General features: G+C 36.5%; 1 protein-coding gene and 1 pseudogene across 4 annotated transcripts in view; one reads left to right on the top strand and one right to left on the bottom strand.

Moving 5' to 3' along the window:
* Positions 1–13,498, bottom strand: part of BRINP3 (BMP/retinoic acid inducible neural specific 3) — a 536,581-nt gene that overhangs the window by 340,113 nt on the left and 182,970 nt on the right. The window lies entirely within an intron of this gene.
* On the top strand, positions 133–931 carry LOC140529585 (COP9 signalosome complex subunit 7a pseudogene; annotated as a pseudogene).

Here is a 13,498-nt window from a genome sequence, read left to right as displayed (position 1 = left end):
TCACAGTATTAATGAAGATGCCTGAGAAGGCTTCAATCACTCCCCCTTAATGCTGTTTTTTGTGGAATGCAGGCCAGTGGTAGGGCCCAGCTTCAAGTCTCCCAAATCCAGGGGCTCCAGTCCACTCAAGCCATGAACTCCAAGGTGAAGGTGACAGGGCAGAGCCAGGAGCAAGTCCTGCTTCTAGCCACAGGTGCTGCTTTGGCTACCCTTATCCACCAGGTGCTGGAGACCTCAGAGAGCTGTTGGACATGCCCAATGTCTGAGAGCTGGCAGAGAGTGACTTTGCTCCCACATTCTGACTGCTTACAGTATTTACTTATGGGACATATGCAGACCATCTAGCTGAAGCACAGAACTTACCCCACTCACAGAGGCCTAAAAGAAGAAGCTTCAACATCTATCAGTCATCACACTAGCTGCCAAGATCAAGTGTATTCCATATGCAGTGCTTTTAGAAGCACTAGCTTTAGAAAATATGTGACAGCTTAGAGGACCTTGCGATTGAGGCTGTGTATGCAGATGAACTTCAAGGTTCCCTGGACCAGCAGAACCAGTGGCTTGAAGTAGACTACACCACTGGGCATGACATTCAGTGCCAGGACTTCAGTTCCATTGCTCAAACTCTCCGGGAATAGCATATGAGCTGTGAGGTAGTATTGTCAGGCATTGAGGAGCAGGTGAGCCGTGCCAACCAGCATAAGGAACACTGGGTCTGAAGCAGCAGACTGAGGGTGAGGTGACCAACCTGAAGAAAACCATCAAGGTAATGACAGCAGAAGCTGCTGCAGCCATATCCCAGGATCTAGAACACCATTTGACAGAGTTGAGGGAGCCTGCCCCAGGCACCAACCAGCACCAATCCAGCGAGAAGTCTTCTAAGGGAAAAGGCCTATGCAGCAGTGCCAAGATCTGGTCCAAACCAAATTGAAAGGACTTTTGGGGAATATACAAACTGACTTCCAGGCCCTTGGGAATCATGCCCTACTCCCCATTCCCTAGGTTTGAGCACCTGCCTCTCTCTTTCCCAACCCCCATGGCTAATTTATATCTCCTTGAAAGGAGGCAAGTATAGGCCATGCTTCTCTTCCTGTCCCCATGTTATGTATAACCTTATTTTATGTCCATATTCTTCCCCTTTTCCAAGGCCTTTATGGGTGTGTCCTCTGTATCTGTAACTGGTTGAGTATCATTTGTGTGTCCCTCTTCCAACACCTCTACCCCTTGCATGAATGTTTCCCTCCTGCTTCTTGACTCTCCTGGGCATATCCAAAGAGCCTTAGATTACCCCTGCCCTTTCTCTTTCCTTTGGGAATTCTGAGAGCCAATCCTTTATCCCAGTGTTTTCCTGGGAAACCCACCCCCTGAAATCCTGAACATTCTGGGATTGTTTTCTTCTGTTTTTACTTCCTCCTCAGGAGCACTGCTGTCTGGCTCATCCCACAGAGACTGCTGCAGCTTCTGGTAATGTTGAAGGAAGCTTACTGCCTACCACTTGGCACCCTGGGAAAGGCCAACAAAGCCCCTCAGAGGATTATTTGTTTTTACTTGATAGATGGGGTATATGGTAGGGTGGGATATGGATGGTATTAAAAAAGGTGTGTGTGTATGTATATACAGACCCAGATGACAAATATATCTAAGAGGATCCATCTATGAAAAAAACAAATGAAGACGGCTTTTCAACCTCCTACCCATCTTCATCATGTGTTCTGAGACCCATCATATACTGTAATGATGAATTATTTACCAGTTTGTATTAGTCAAATTAATGTTCTAATAGATAGAGTGCTGAATTTCAAATTAGGAAAATTAAGTTTCAAATACTGCCTTGAACATTTAGCAGCTATGTGATCTTGGCCAGTTCATTTAACTACTTTAAGCCTGTTTATTCACTTGTAAAATGGGTTTATAATATCTCCCATCTCAAAAGACTATTGTAGGTATCAAGCAAGCACACATAAATCATTTTGCAAACCTTAAAGAACTATATTCCTATAAGCTATTATTATTATTCATGCTGATAACCAAAATTCAGCTGTTGGATTTGAAATTTATATCACCAACAATTCCCAGATTGACTTAAACACAGTATGAACCTAAAAAATATTTGTTATATTGAATTGAATTGTTGTCACCTTTGGGGAAAAGTCAACTTAAACAACATTTTTTGAACTACTGATAAAATAGCAATTTATAGAATGTATCACCACATTTAGTAGTACAGAATCTAGATTTTACTTTAACTATGATCCATGTCAGGTCATACTTTGTATAGAATGGTGAACCTAGAATCAGGAAGACTTGAGGCTGAATCTGTTTTCAGACTTTTCCTAGTTGTGCAACCACAAGCAAATAAATCCCTTAATTTCTGTCAGCTTCATTCTCATCTGTAAAATGGGGATAATAACAGTATTTAACTCACAGGGTTGTTTTGAGGATCAAATGGGATAATATTGGTAAAGCTCTTTGCAAATGTCAAAGTACTCTACAAATGCTAGTCACTATGAGTTTATGATTCTTAATCCAAGATTAAGCTATGATCATTTTACACACAGTTTGGGGCATTAATATAGTTCATCTGCCATTTCCTCCTTATAAGTAAAAATAGGTAATTTGAATTTTTAAATTTTTCACCTCTTCATTTTCAAGTAAAAATAGTCATTAGAAATTGAATCTTACTATTGAGAGTCATTTCAAACGCAGTTTCTTTTCTTAAAAGATTTGTTTTTTAAAAATCAGTGGTGCCTATTCAATGTTCTTAAATGTTTATTCTTCAAAGGTCAGCATGCTTTTTTCATTTAACAACAGTTTCCCTAGAACTGATCTCCAAGGTAAATCTACTTGGAACAGGTTTTACTTTAGATTGAAAGAATCAAAACTAAATTGAAGCAAGTCATGTGAAATTTTAAGTGATTCCTATGAGGAACTGATAAAGTAGAACCTGAAAAGGATTAAGACACCCACCTACATATGACTTCTCTACTGGTACATTATAAATTTGCTATCCTTTCCTGTGAATTCTGTTTTTCTCAAATTATGTTTAGTTTTTCAAATATAGCCTGTTAATATTTGAATCAAACTTAAGTAATGTATACAGTCTGCACTGCTAAAAATATATGAGGAGTCCACTGTTCTCCCCCCACATCCTGACCCCTACTGCCTTAGTATTTTATGGCTAGAAACAGAAAAAAACAAAAACAAAAAGCTTTAACAGGCATGAAGTTGGCACAGTAGCTAGAATACTGGGCATTCAGCTTCTGGCATTTACTAGCTATGCGACCCCAGGTAAGCTGATTTACCTCTGTCTACCTACCTCATTTTCCTCTTCAGTAAAATGGGAGAAAATCATACAACCTATTCCCCAAGGTTGTTAGAGGATCAAATGAGATAACATTTTTAAAGCTCTCAGTGAAATGCGACTGGCATATAGTAGTAATGAATACTTGTTTTGCTCCGTTTTTATAAACTGGTCCCTATCTTCCTATGTTCTCATATAGTAAGTCATTTCAGTCATAAGGGATAATCCTTATAGTGTGAAGTCATTAAATAATATATTACTGACTATGTTTTACTTATCAACATTTACTGCATTGGATTTTTCAAAGAACTTAAATGACCATAATATTTATAAAGTTAAGGGTTCCAGGCAAAAAGAAAAGACATAAAGATGGGCGTGGACTGTCATATCTGAGAACACAGCAAATAGGCCAGTTTGACTAGAATGTGTGAGAATGTGTTAGCCTTCTCTTCTCACGCAGAGATGAGTAAAATAATCCATTAAATAGGACATTATGTTCAAGAGGAGGATTAGAAGCTAAAAGAAGAACGAACCTGACATTTTTTGAAAAGCCTATAACAGCTGAAGAGGTCAGACAGGGCTTGAAGAGTTGAGAAGAGCTGTAATGGGCAAGCCATCTACAACTTGAAAGAACCTGTGATGAAGGAATCAGGAAACTCAGGGAAATGTTAGGTAATCCTCCTCTAGAAAGACAAAGAGGGAAAGCCTCTTCCTCCGGGACACCCTCCGAATTTTACTAGCATGCTGCCTCAGAAGATTTACTTTTTGTTTTAGCAATAGGATATTCTGTCACACTGTCCAAAGCAGAATAGATTTTCTGGATATTTTTCAGGATGAGCAGACAGCTGTATTCTCTCCAGGCTATCCTTGTTTTAGGCTCAAGAACAATAAAACGACTAACCTTCAATTTGACCTTAATTAACATAATAATGATAATAATAGTAAGATATGATAATATGACCTTAATTGATCATCATCATAGCAATAACAACTGAAATTTACATAGCATTTTTCAAAAGCACTTTGCACAGATTATCTTATTTGAGCCTCTTAAAGCCTGCGGAATATAGATTATATAGGCACACACATACACACACACATATATACATGTGTATATATGTGTGTAGGTATATGTATACACACAAATATATACACACACACACGTGCACACACATACATATGAATGAACAATTACACCTATAGCCATAAGTTTTATTAACCAACAATATCTAGCCCCCAGGTAGCTTCAAGTTCATTTCCAGTATCATTTCCAAAGATCTGTACAAGTTTTGAATGAAATAATTCCAAAACCAAGCCTGAAACATATTCCTGTACTTCTATGTGGTAAGAGGAAGTCTCATAAAAAAGATAAAATATCTGGGTTAGACTCTATGGAAGGCAACAGAGACATTCTGATGCTAGGACTCTCTTAATCTGGATTCCATATTAGGATAAGATGAGGCACTCATAAGTAACTGAACAGTTAATTTAAAATTTTACTTTGCCCTAACAAAGCAAAGACATGCCTAATGATATGGTGGCCCTTAGATTCAGAGGTCCCTCTTTTATCTCCATATGGAAAAGTATTAGTCATCAGGACAAGATATGGTGATAGGTGAACAATGTGGTTTTCAGAAATCCAACAGTCTGCCTGTGGCTCGGAGGACTTTTTAATGCCCTTAGATGACCTGCTAGCTTTGTCTCCTTTTGGGGAAAGCCAATCCTCAAGGCTTACAGAATGAAGAGGGGTCTTATCGTTCCAGTTTTAGGAGAGGGCTAAACAGCTGCATCAGGGAAACCCTGGTCAATCATAAACTGCTTTTTAATGGTCTTTTAAATTAGCTTTTAATTAACTTAACTAAACCTATAAATTGTAAGTTGCAGAACTAATTTAACTTCCAATCTAATTTCTGACCTTATCATTCATGAAACTGTTCTCTCCAAATTTACCAATGATCTTTTAATTGCCAAATGCATTGACTTTTATCAGTCTTCATTCTTCTGTTTTTTCTGCAGGTTTTAGCCCTGCTAACTACCCTTCATCTCATCTCAGGATCTTATCTCCTCTCTTCTCCTCTCCTCTTCTCTCCTTCTTCTTCTGTCTCCCTTCTAAATGTATCCTCCCTCTCTTCTTACCTACAGTCCCATATTACCTATTTAATTTCTTTGGACTAGATATCCTGAAAAAACTCATACTCACTATGTCCAAGTCAGAACTCACTATCTTTTCCCCTAAATCTATTCCTCTTCCTAACTTTCCTCTTTCTCTCACAGGTGCCTATCTTCAAAATCAACCAAGATAACTACAGAGAAATCCTCAATTCCCTGCTTCCCCTCATCCCCATCACCCAATTTGCTGCCAAATCTTTCTCATTCTGTCTTCACATTTCTCAAAACAACTCCTTTCTCTCCACTCACAAAGCCACTATCCCAGTTCAGATCTTTATGACATCTTTCCTAGACTATTCTAAATTTTTCACCCTGCCTCAAATATCTCTCCTCTCCAATATATCTTTCACATAACTGCCAAAATGATATTCCTGAAACACAGGTCACACCATGTCACCCTCTTCCCTCCATGTGATATCAGAAGCTCCCATGGGAGAGATTATATATCAGGTTTAGAACATATGGTGGTTCCCTATTGCCTCAAGGAATAAACATACATACTCTTCTGTTTGTCACTGCAATTTCTATAGAACCTAATTCAAGCCCATTTTCCCAAATTTATCTATTAAATTTATCTCCCTTCAGTCCTTCTCTGGTGTATTCAAGTATATCCTCTCAAATGACATTTTATTTTCCTCATCTGTGCCTTTGCAAAGAATGTTTCCCCCACTCATCACTACGCCTTAGAGTTCCTTCTCACCTCTGCATCTTAAAATTCCTGGCTTCTTTATTTATCATTTCAGCTACTACAATTTCTCTGAAAATGGCCTTGTACTTACCTTGCATGTATTTTGTATCGCTTATATTCCGACATACAGCTCCCCTAATAGAATATAATCATATTGCATGCCATCTTGGGTAGGAAGGGAGAGAAAATTTAAAACTCATGGAAGTGAATGTTGAAAACTAAAAATAAATAAATTGAAAAAAAATATATCATAAAACTAAATGCTAAAGGACCCAGTCTTTATTCTCAGCTCTATAACTATAGCTGTATAGCAAAACTACTTAAACTCACTGGTTGAGAATTTTTTAGTCAATAACATAAAAGAATTTGGACTAGATCTTTAAACAACTAAAATCTAATCTGTCTCAGTTTCCAAGATCTGTAATGGGGGAAATAACTTCACCTTTCCAATCATTGTCTAAGCAGGTTGTACAAAACATGTATATGTGTGTTTATGGAGCATTTTGATATCCATTCAGAAAGTGATAAATAAATTCAAGGTATGATCACTTTTTTATTTCTGTTTTTTCTTGGCCTGCTGAGATAATCTTAGTATAAAGCTTTGATTCACATCAAAGGGACATGTGTGTTTGAATAAACTCATGGGGCACAACACAAGAAAAAAAATCATTTATTTGACAAAAACAACATTCAGACAATGAACATTAGAATCAGACAATAAACAAGTCCCAAACCCAATTTTCAGACTCTACATATCATTTTAAAAAAAACCAAACTCTTTCTCTAGGCACTTATTGCTTTTCAATATCCCTTTCAGAGCATACGTGTATAATGTTATAAAATGTTTTGTGCCTAAATAATGAATACTATTCTCTCCAACAGGAAAGAAAAATGGAAAACTGATAAATTAATCTACCATTTACATTTCTATTGACAATGTTTTTCATGAAAAAGAGTTTAATCACGAAGACATTTTAATTTTATATCTCTTTCTTTGGATTTATAAGCCATGGATAAGAATTACACAGGGAAGTGCATACAGATATTTTATAATCTATAGTTCTGAAAGGAATATACAAACTGATAACACTGCAAGTTCCTCCATGAAAATAATTAGGCATATATTTGTTAACAGTGTCATCACACTTTTAATCAAGGAAATAAGCATTTAATGAGAGCCAGCATTGTGTCAGGAATTAAAGAGAAAAAGAAAGAATTATAAGACTGCCCTAATATAAAAACAAAAACTTACGATCATGCTGGGAAAACAAAATTAACAAACTATATAATATATATCAAAATAAATCAAATGAGCATAAATATATATATATGCACACACTCAAATGATTAGGTTTGATATATACTCCAATTATGCAGATCACAATTCATTCTATACCTGCCCATCCTGTGTGACTCAGTTCCATGTTGTCCCATAAATCTTTATATCTATTGCACTGGAGACGTTCCTATCTTTCTGGACATCTCAAGGATATTAATGGAACATTCTGGATATCCACTTGTATCACTGATCCATGCCACATGGCTATTTAAAGTTTATCTTTCTGTCATATATTTCCCTGATTTTATATTTCATTTCTATTTTTGAGAATTCCTCATCAGCTCTTTTTCTCTCTTGCAACTTGTCCACCTCTATCATAGGCTACTCCATTTTTCACCATGTGACATTCATTTTAATTCCTCAGATATGATTGTGTTTACTCTGTCTTGCAACATTTTTAGAAAATTCCTATTGAAAAGATAATCTTTTGTTTCTAGAAAACAAGAGATGTTGTTAAAGTAACTATGCAAATTCATGAAATCAATGGAGACAACTATCCTCCTGTTCAATTAGAGGCCCAATTAACTATCCAATTGTATTATCTGTTCCACATAATATGATAAATAAGCTCAAAATCTTGATTCCAAATCTCCTAATGTCATGGAGGTGTCAAAGACCATGCCAGCAAATCCAAAGTTCTGGAAGATTTCACTATGCTCAAAAGGCTTTGAATATGGCTCTAAAAGCAAAATGAATAGGTTTTTTACCAGAACCAAATTATGTAAGGAGAGGAAAAAAAGCTAGTCACTTAGTGATGAATTCTTTGCCCATGGCAGCACATAAAACAAAACAACCATATAAGAGAAAATAGTGAACAATTATATGCAAAAGACCTTACTGTTTACTGAAATCAGGAAATGCTTTGTGGGCATTATCAAGAAATAAGGTTTTACAGTTTATTTGGCTAACTTAAATTGGATAAATTTAAATTTAAATTGCTAATTTAAATGCCAACTTAAAAAGTCATAAATAATTAAATAATCCACACTTTTGGGGGTGGAGCTAAGATAGTGCAGTAGAGAAGCACCCAGCTGAGTTCTCCCACCATTCCCCTGCAAAAACTTAAAAAAAGTAACACCTCAAATTGAATTTTGGACTGGTAGAGGAAAGAAAAGTGAGTGAGACATCCTTTTAACCTAAGACAAAATTAAGTGACACAGTAGAGGATGCTGACCTGGAGTCCACATGAATGAAATGCTAGTGGTTGGGACTAGGTGGTAGTGACAGAAACAGCAGCAACTTCAAGAGCTCTCAAGTCAGAGACAATAAGGGCAACTAGTTAGAAAGAGATCAAAGGGAATCATTATGTACCATACTCCAGACCACTTCACTTTCCATCTACCACCCTGTGGTAAAAACACCTGCATTACCACTTCAGAATGGTGAAGAGGGGACTTGGTTATGGACTGAGCCAAGAGGTACAGAAGGAAATTGAAAAGTGCCGTGATGCTGACCTGGAGCAGATCCTCATTCAGTGGATTACCATATAGCACTACAGGGATGTCAAGCAGCCCCAACCTGAAAGAGAGAATTTCCAAAACTTGCTCAAAGATGGCTCAAGGATGGTGCTATCTGAGTTCATCAATGGACTGTGCCCTGAAGGCCAGGGCCCAGTAAAGAAGATTGAGGTTTCAGGCAGGGTCTTCAAACACATGGAACAGATTTGTCCATTCCCGCAGGTAGCAGAGTGCTACAGCATCAATACCACTGTTATCTTTCTAACTGTGGACCTCTGAAAATGAAAGAATATGGCCTGAAGGTAGCAGATACTGATGAACCTTGGTGGACTGTCAGTGACTTGTAGTAATAGGTTCTCTAGAGATCCTAATTAATTCCCTAAGACAAGAAGAGGGTCTATGGTGTCTGTCATTCTGTCCACAACTGGACTTTGAAAACCACACATCCAGGTAGGTCTCTCTTTGCAAGGGCTTCTTTTTTCCCTTAGTCCTTCCCTTCTTGGCATTCCCTTCCACCCATGCCCCTCTTTACCCAGTAGCCAAGATAATTGTTGAGGGCTAGAAGGGATATCCAGGGAGGTGGTTCGGCCTTGCTTTTTCTTCTCTCCTCTCTCTGTTCCTAAAAAGGCCCATCCAAGTGTAATGTTTAAGGAATGTGAGATTCCCAATCTTTGTAAGAAAAAAAAAAAGATTATAGGGTACCACTTTACTACCACTGAATGCAGAACCAGATGCCCTTAGGCAACCCCATTGCCTATACCCACTTCTGGGTCATAGTTCAAGGGCAGAGAGGAACACTTTCAAGCATGAGAGTGTAAGAGCACTGTGGGGCACCTGTTACAAGGTCAATTGTGTATATCTATTTCTGGGCCATCATGCAAGGATTGAGAGGGGTGCTTTTGATCAAGATAGTGGAAACCCTAAGGGGCAGTAACAGGTCCAGCCCCAAAAGATCAGGGAAAAAAGTACTGTGTCTGGTTCCAAGGAAGTAGGAGACCTGAGGAGCAGTACTGACTTCAGTCCAAGGGGTTCAAGAGCTCTTCCTGGTGAAAGATGAGTACAAACCAAGAGAGTGTAGACAATGCCTCTTCCCAGATGATGCCAACCTGAAAACACCAACAATTTCCAAAACCCCAGAACTAACTCTGATAACAGCAGAATGAAAATGCCTGAAGCTTGAAACACTGCCCTTCCACCTTCCTTCCCCATCCCCAACACACCAGGAACAGAACTCAACATTAACATAAAGCGCCAAGTCAAGAAACAAGGTGGAAAAATAAACAAATACTAACAACACAAAAGGACCTGACTCCCAAAAAGGTACTATGGCGATGAGGAGCATCAAGACAAAAACTCAGAATAAAACAATGAAGTCAAAAGAGTGACAAATAAAATCTCAAACTAAAATGTGAATTGGACATAAGTCCAATACAATTTCCTGGAAGAGTTTAAAAATTATTTTCAAGATCAAATAAGAGAAACAGAGGGAAAATTAGGTAAAGAAATGAAATCAAAGGAAGAAAATTCTGAAAAGACAAAAAAGGGGGCACATAAAATACTTAAGAAACCAGCACCTTAAAAATAGATTGAGTCAACTATAAGAACAGGCACAAAAATTCACTGATGAAAATAATTCCTTAAAAGTTAGAATTGACCAAATGGAAAGAGAGGTACAAAAGTTTACTAAAGAAAATGATTCCTTAAAAATAAGAATTGGGCAACTTGAAAGTAATGATTCCATAAAACATTAATAATTAAACAAAATAAAAAGGATGAAAAATACTAGAAAATGTAAATAATAAATATTTATCTATATAGTTATATTATTTATTTATAATATAAAATAATGTATTTATTATAATGTATATAAAATAAAAATAATATATAGCAACTGAACTGGAAAATAGGTCAAAAAGATATAAATATATTAGATTGCCTGAAAGCCATGAGCAAAGAAAGAGCCTAGCCATCATATTTCAATGTCAAGAAAAACTGCCCCCAATGTCCTAGAACATGAGCAAAAAAAAAAAAAAAAAAAAAAAAAAACCATGATATTGAAAGAATTCACCAATCACCACCTGAAAGAGATCCCAAAATGAAAGCTCCCAGGAATAGACAAATTCCAGGGTTACCAGGTAAAAAAGAAAATACTTCAAGCAGTATAAACAAAATAAAATAAAATACCATAGAACTGAAGTCAGGATTGTGTAAGATTTGGTAACTCATTTAAAGGAGCAGAGGGCAAGAAATATGAGGTTCTAGAAGGCAAAAGAGCTTGAATCACAACTAAGAATAACCTACCTAACAAAACTGAGTATAATCCTTCAAGGGGAAAAATTGATGCTCAATGAACTAAAGAATTTTCAAGCATCCCTGATGATAAGACCAAAGCTGAACAGAAAATTGGACTTTTAAATATATGACCCAAGAGAAGCACAAAATGGAAAACCTGAAAGAGAAATCATGGGAGATTCAATAAAGTTAAACTGTTTACCTTTCTATGTGGGAAGATGTACATATATCTTCAAAGAACTTTATTAGAATAGTTAGAAATATTCTACACAGAAAGATGTAGGAATGAATCAATTATGTTGGAATGAAGTTTTAAAAATGGATAGGTGAGAAAGAAGAATGTCCCGGGAGAAAGGAGAGGAAGAATAGGGAAAGTTATCTTACGTTAAAGAAAAAGGTTAACAAAGAAGATCTTTTTAAAGGAAAGGGGAAAATTGGGGGGGGGGGAGAAATCTGAACCTTATTTACATCTAAATTGGTTCAAAAATGGAATAAACACACCCAGATACCGAACTGGTAATAGAAATATATTTTATGCATTAGAGAAGTCACAGACAAAAGAGATAAGGCAAGAGAAGGGTGGATAAAAAGGAGAGAAGTTAAAAGAAGCAAAACAAACTTCAGGTAAAAGAAGCAAAACAAAAAGAAAAGGGACAGAAAAAAAGGGAAATAAGATAAACAGCAGAAAAAAAGATGGAAGGAATTGCACAGTTTGCAATCATAATTGTGAATGTAAATGGGGAGAATTCACCTGTAAAATGAAAGCAGATAGCAAAATGGATTAGAAAACAGAGCCCAACAATACAATCATTTTACAAGAAACATGCTGGAAGCAGAGAGACATTAAAACAGGTAAAATAAAGGATTGGAGGGGAATTTATTTTCCTTTAGCTGAAGTAAAAAAGAAAAAAAGCAGGGGAAGCAATTACAATAGAGATGAAACAAAAGCAAAAATAAATCTAACAGAAAGAAATAAGCAGGGAAACTATATCTTGATAAAGGAATTTTACACAATTGTATCAGTAAGCACCCCAACATACACAGGTAGGGCCTGCTATCACATGTTCTTAGATCTGCATTCATAAAATGAAAGGTAACTTTTGAGGGGTTAACAATTAACTTAATCAAGCACATGCATCAATCCTTTAGTCAAGCACATATATCATTCACCTAGTTCAGGGGAGTCAACACCCTGAACCCAAAGTAATCAGCAGACATGGCTTCCTCGATCTGACCCATAATTCCACAGACAGACAGTTGTCTGATCATAATTACCAGAGAGGGAGTCACAACATCTGGGTTCTCAAAGTCAGGAAGCTCCTTAGAAGCTTCTCAGAGTCCTCCTCTGGCACTCAAATCTTCTTAACAAAACTAAGCCCCAAAATAAGACATCACCCTCAGAGTCTTTATACACTTTTTAGAGCCACAGGGCATAATATCCCTTCAGAACCAGTGCCTCATTAACAAAAGTCATGACCTTCTTACAAATCTTACCAGGCCCAACAATGGGTGGGAAAGATTCTTCTCAGTTACATTCAAAGAGAGTCATTATAGTTCTTGATTATTGTAAAACACAAACAGCAAAAGATCCTACTTTACTTGCCATTACAACAATGAACTAATATCAGTACTAAACAGATATGAACCAAATGGCACAGCATCCAAATTCTTAAAAGAAAAGTTAAATGAATTACAGAAGGCAATAAATGCTAAGACTCTACTAATGAGGCACTACAACTTTCTCATCTCAGAACTAGATAAATCTAATTATAAAATAAATAGGAAAGAAGTCAATGATACTTTATTAAATGCATTGAAAACTCTATAGAATTAACTAAAAAAGTAACAACTTCAGCGATATTACAGGATATTGAATAAACCCACATAAACTGTCAACATTTCTATATACTACCAACCAAACCCTACAGGAAGGAACAGAAAGAGAAATTTCATTTTAAATAATTATAAACAATATAAAATATTTGAGAATCTACCTGCCAAGACAAATGCAAGAATTATAGGAAAACAATTATAAAACACTTCTCACATAAGTAAAGATAGATCTAAATAATTGGAGGATCATTATTTGCTCAGCTGGACTAATATAATAAAATGACAATTTTATCTAATTTATTTATTCCCCTGCCATGCCAATCAAATTACCAAAGAATTTTATAGAGCTAGAAAAAATAGTAACAAAATTCATTTGGAAGAACAAAGGAACTGATTAAAAAAATGTTAAAGAAGGTTGC

This window comes from Notamacropus eugenii, chromosome 2 (genome assembly GCF_028372415.1).
Source record: "Notamacropus eugenii isolate mMacEug1 chromosome 2, mMacEug1.pri_v2, whole genome shotgun sequence".
Classification (NCBI taxonomy): Eukaryota; Metazoa; Chordata; class Mammalia; order Diprotodontia; family Macropodidae; genus Notamacropus; species Notamacropus eugenii.
Note: the sequence above shows the minus strand (reverse complement) of the source record. Positions and strands in the feature narration are given on the sequence as shown.